We start from the raw sequence: 6,012 nt of genomic DNA, 5'->3' as shown, positions 1-6,012 counted from the left end.
ATTTCTAAATGTGTACTGCCCATCATTCAGTGTCTTACCCACAGTTTTTTGTTACAATAATGCTGGTTTTAGCTTTCATCTAAGAGAAATTGGAAACTTATTTATACCTGAGTCAGATGTCATTGATCAGTTTCCGAAGTTGCCTTAGCAAAAGGTGATACTTATCAGCTTGGTCCAGGTGCTCTGGAATATGTTTTTAAATGTGTCTCTACCTCCAATCAGAAAAGGAAAAAAACCCTACTAAATGAATCTTTTTTTAAAAGTTAATCACTGTCTACTTTTACTGTTAATTAATTCATCAGTTTATTCTGGGCTTAATTAAATATTTTGGACCCCAAATTAGCCAAGCATCGTCTCATGCTCGTAGTTTTTAAACCTTCCTTCAACACAGTGTTATAAAGATAATTTTTTTTACTTCTCAATCTTAGATTTTCAATAGTGAACATTGTCAATTAAGATTTAAATAATAATTTCTTCCCCAAATGATTCTTTTATTAATATAATCAAATAGACTGTTGATTTTAGCCACTAACACACTAAATAATAGTGTTTCCACTCCTGGAGGACTTTGGCAATAAAGCCCAGCCTGAATTCAAAGCTATGCCACATGTGTACTTTTCCTCTAAAATGGGTCTTTATTATCTTAAATATGAGAATAATTTGTAGGCTCTTTTCTTAATTCTTTTGTATATTTGAAACTTTTGCTTAAAAATTAACCTATAGCCTGCATATTTGAGTACCTGTGGGGTTTCCTTTTATGAATGTTAAAAGGGATTTTTTGCATATATTCGGGGATATTTTATGACCAGCATAATTTGGGTCCCTTAAGACAGGTACCATCACCCAGTTGATGGAAGAATCTGAGTTGAAATGAGTAGTCTAAAAATGAATACCTAGGTTATTTAATAACTAATAACCCACAGCCCCAAATAAATTAGGCTATGGAATAAATATGCATTTTAATAAATGACGGCATTCATATTGTGCTTTTTGAGACTGAGAATTCTTGCATGTGTGACTTATAGTTCATAAAGTGTTACATTTTATGTGCATCCATTTTTGAGAGAGTTAAAGAATTTTGGGGCCTAACTCTCCAAACCTAAGAGAAGAGAAGGAATCAAAATGGCCAGTTGGTGGAATTTTTGCCTTCACCAGCTCTTTCAAGCTTTAGATCAAATTACAGTAGTTTTGGGGCTTGAAGATTAAAAGGCTTCTTGTCTCTTGTGTTCACATGACATGAGTGCATCGTGCAAGTACCATGGATTCTAAAGTGGTCTCTCCTTGCTCACCCTGCTGTTTCTTATTCATCACATTTCTTCCCAATACCAGTTAACTAGGAGCTCAGGAGTTCATTAGGAAATGAAACCATGAAGGATAGAAATTCATTCTCTGAGACAATTTGACAGCAGTGAACTCCAGGGAAATTCCAGGAACTTCCTCCAGAGAAGACCCAGGGAAGGCCTGGGTGTGTGTGGGTGCTAAGATCACAGATCTTTAATAGATGAATAGAAAAGCCTCCACCTGGTTCTTTTGGGCTGAGCTTAAATCTGCAAGGCTGTTCACACTACCCTGTTGGGTAGGATGCTGGCTTTGGCCCAGAGTGGGGCTCCAGTTGTAGCCATGTAATAGGTGGACCCTGTCTCTTTTCCTAACAAATTGTCTCCCTTTGCTGTCTCCTTCTTTAATTTGTGTATTCCTGCCACCAGTTTTAAAGTCAGATCTGCACATAACTTGGCCTTTCAGCAAAAATATTGTAGGTTTCTCCACTTTGATTTTTCTAAGAACTAAATATAGAGTCTACTTTTGGTTCCCTATGAGAGTGTAGAGGTTGCCAAGAGTGGAGATAAAGGACCCTTCATGAAATAGCGACCTACCTGATTCAGTGATGTAAGGATGATGACGGGTTTATTTGTTTTTCCCTCGTAGAGATGTTTGCCGTTCCTTTGAGGTGTCACTGCACGGCTGGGCTGATCAGGAACAGTCCTTGTTTAATGTGGACATAGAACTCCCCCCAAAAGTGATTTTCCCTTTCTAAGCGGAAATTTGCCCAAACCAGAGACAAATGGTTGCCATGATGTTTCTCTATCTGCACCCCTTAAACATTCTGCTCCTTTTGAAAAAACTGCTCTGTCCGTGGTTATATCTTTTATGTTATTCCCTCCCCCGAAACCCGGCCCCATCCCTTATTTTGAATGGCTCCAAGGCTTCCTAGAAACTGACTGGTGTGTCTCTAATTTCTGCTGAACTGATTTTATTAAAAACACTGCACCATAGGGGGTTTGACCTCCCTCCTAAAATACCAAACATGTCTGCTTTAGAAACTCACAAAGGTCTCTTCTGAAGAGCCTGTAAATCTGGTTTCAATATGGCTTGATTATAGACTAAAAGCTTGAAAGCAGTGGCATCTAGTATCGAGTCTGGAAGTAGCCTTTTTGGGGCCAGGACAGCTTTTTTCTTTAAAACCTTTAATTGGTCCTCTTCTGTGTCTCTTCGCCCACATAACTTTAAACCTTCAAAAGCTACATGGTGTGATGAGGTTGAACTTAGCCAAGGGAGCAATCAAGTGCGCTGGGAGTCTCGCAGCCTGGATTTCTATGTAGACTCCATTCCCATCAGCTGTGTGAACTTGGACACTTCACTCAGGCTCCTGGGCTACTCAAGTTTGGTTCCCCACACCATGGGGGCAGTAATTACACTTTGTATGATCATTGTGGAGAGGTATAGGAGTAGGTATTCCTACCAATACAAGAGTCTTGGATGAACTCAAGTGGCCCCCAAATCCTCAAAATTGTCCCTACAAGTTTTTATTTGTCCCTACTACTTATACAGTGAATATTTTTATTTGACTTTTTAGTATTTCAGATAACGTATTTGAGGTTTGCAAGTCCTTCAGTCACCTGCAGACTGGATTTAACTTTTTAAAAATTCGCTTTCAAAAAAAAAATTCGCTTTCAATTGACTGCTTTTATTGAATGGCATCACGGACTCAATGGGCATGAGTTTGAGTAAACTCTAGGAGATAGTGAAGGAAAGGGAAGCCTGGCGTGCAACAGTTCATGGGGTCGGTCATAAAGGGTTGGACTCGACTGAGTGACTGAACAACAAATTCTCTCCTAGGTACAAATTATGTTGGTTTGTAACTATTTCCTTTTGGAATAATCTAAATGGCTACTGATAAGAACCTTTCCATTGTGTGTACCTATTCTGTTTTTCCATATTTGACAGAATGACGTTCTCTTAGAGTTTCAGCTGCTCCAGGTGGTTAATCCATTGAGAAGATCACGGGAGCCAGGTTAGGTGAGAGAAGGTGTCAGAACTGCTTGAACGGTGTGTGTCTGATTGATGCATTCAAGTACAATTGGTCTCATAGGTAGTCCCAACAAAATCCAATGGTTCCACTGGTTTGGGGGACTTTGTGAATTTGGGGGGGGGCACCCTGCTTAGTGAGCAATCTAATTTCCTGTATGAAATTAATTTAGTTACTCTGTGGGTCACAGTCATCATGAAAAAATAAATTGCTGCAGCACCCATATGCTCCCTCCCCCACCACCCCCACACCTCATTCAGTGCATGTTGCCCTCACTCTGCAGACTTAAAAAAATCAGATCATTGATCTGAGAATTAGAGATCCAATGAAATAATGAAACACTTTCAAGTTTTGACATCTCTTTACTGAAAGTACAGTTTTAGACTTTAAACACACCCTTGTTAATTTGCTAACACTGCTAACAGTTCTGTGGTGTGGTGGTATCGTTCCCTGGTCTACCATTCCAGAAGTTTGCAGATGGAACTGAGAAGGGGGAAGGACTGAGTTTAACCAGATAGGGGTTTACTTTCAACAAGGCAGCAATTTTCCAATGGTTCTGCTTTGTAGAGTTTACAAGTATTTGTTTCTAAGGGAGGGCTACCAACCATTGGGCTGCAAACTTTCCCCTTTATATGAATATGAACGGTGGTAACCAGATAGGCATTGATGAGCAATCTTGGAAGAGTCTTTGGATAAGCAGTTAGATAATGTCTCAAGGCATTTAAGGAGATTCATCAAAACTTTAAGGAGATTCATTCTTCCTGGTAGCCAGTGGCCAAATGGCCCCTCTGGGGCTATTTCAAATTTGTATTTAGCTGCTTGTATCTTGAAGATTAGATTGATATTGGACTAAGCCTGAGTAGAAGCCTGAGAAGATGAGTTGATAACTATTAGTATTTATCACACACTGTATGTATAAACAAAGGCCATGCAAGCCAAAGGCTCTTAGTAATCCTGGAATGATTTTATGTTTAACAAATTTCAAGACAGGGTGTAAGTAGATGTTGAAATTTGTCAGCGGTTTGGTTTTAGACATGTGAAGACTAGGTTAGTTGTGATGAATTAATCAAGTTGGAGGCTGTTATGTGGATTTACTGTGAAAGATCTTGCATTACAAACCTAATGGAACAAAAATTGTTTAAGCAGTGAAAACCAAGAGAAATGCATGAAGCTCCTTATCCTGAGTCTCTCCCTCTTGGAACTTCCCTGGGTCTGATGAGAACAGTGGAGAAACACCACACTTCAAGCCTTTTCTATCTTTTCAAGTGTTAGAAGTTCAGGTGGAAACATGTTTTACTAAATGTAGTGGATGTGATTTTTTTTTTTTTAATTTATTTTTAATTGAAGGATCCTTGCTTTAATACCACAGATTTTAACTCACCGTTAGTTGCCTTGGTGAATGGGGTATTTCTCACCTGGATTTAAGGCTTAAACTGTGAACTCCCAGCGGGGAGGGTCTCGGATTAGTCACCTCTGTAGGTTTCCAAAGTCTAAGGGGAGAATGAGATGAAGGAAAGATCAAGGCTTCTTGCCAACAGGTGCCTGAGTTTAGATTGTCAGTAAATAAACATTGTCTTTCTGTTTGTTTCTTTACCCCAAACTATTGTTTCTACTGGCTGCCTAAAGGAAAACGAATTACTTATGAAGGGATTGAGGTGTGGCCAGCCGGTAAAGTTAGCGCAGCCTCCAAGCTCATTGACGGAAATGGACTCACGAAGAAGTACGCCCTCACTGCCCATGAATCCAAGAGTTGTATTTTCATCTTATTATTTTAAAATATTCAAAGTTTCGTCAAACATGGTTTCTCTAAGGAATTAAGAACAAGCTCCTGAGAGCTGTGGTCGTCACAAAGCTCAAGGATCCAGAATGTGCGGGCAGACACACCATTTCATCTTTAATGGTTCGTCTCAGTCCCACTGGGGCAAGTTTAGCAAGTGCTTTTTTCTTTTCTTGGAAATGAGCCTCTGACCAGAGGCTGTAATGAAAGCAGTGTATAGTTTGCTGAGTCTTTCATTCAAGGGCACACCAAAAGTTATAAATAAATCCCCTGCCCCCCTCAAACATTTCGCATTTTCATTTGAAAGTGCTTTCACTTCAAAACTCAAGTGGTTCTGGTGCATCCATTTACACTTTTATAATTTAGACTTTTGCAGGGCTTTCTTTTATTGTATTATCCTATAGTTTATATTATTTTAATATAATTGTTATATATATCACTATTATGATATAATTAATATAATATCATAATGTGCGTGTTCAGTCACTTAAGTTGTGTCTGACTCTTTTGTGACCCCATGGACTATAGCCCACTATGCTCCTCTGTCCATGAGATTTCCCAGGCAAGATTACTGGAATGGGTTGCCATTTCCTTCTCCAGGGGATCTTCCTGACCCAGGGATTGAACCCATATGATAAAATTGATAGAATATCAATAGCATTAATTTATTGATATTATTTATATATTTCTACATATATCAATAACTTATTTATATTTATAATTTATATATAAATATACCAATAATTTATTAATCATATTAATACCATAATACAGAATATAATTTATATATACCAAGTATAGCCCAAAATATTCTGTGTGTGTTAGTCACTCAATCGTGTCTGACTCTTTGTGACCCCATGGACTGTAGCCCACCAGGCTCCTCTGTCCATGGGATTCTCCAGGCAAGAATACTGAAGTCGCTTGCCAT

Source organism: Odocoileus virginianus, chromosome 9 (assembly GCF_023699985.2).
Source record: "Odocoileus virginianus isolate 20LAN1187 ecotype Illinois chromosome 9, Ovbor_1.2, whole genome shotgun sequence".
NCBI classification, from domain to species: domain Eukaryota; kingdom Metazoa; phylum Chordata; class Mammalia; order Artiodactyla; family Cervidae; genus Odocoileus; species Odocoileus virginianus.
The sequence above is the reverse complement of the archived record's forward strand: the minus strand, read 5'-3'. Positions refer to the sequence as shown.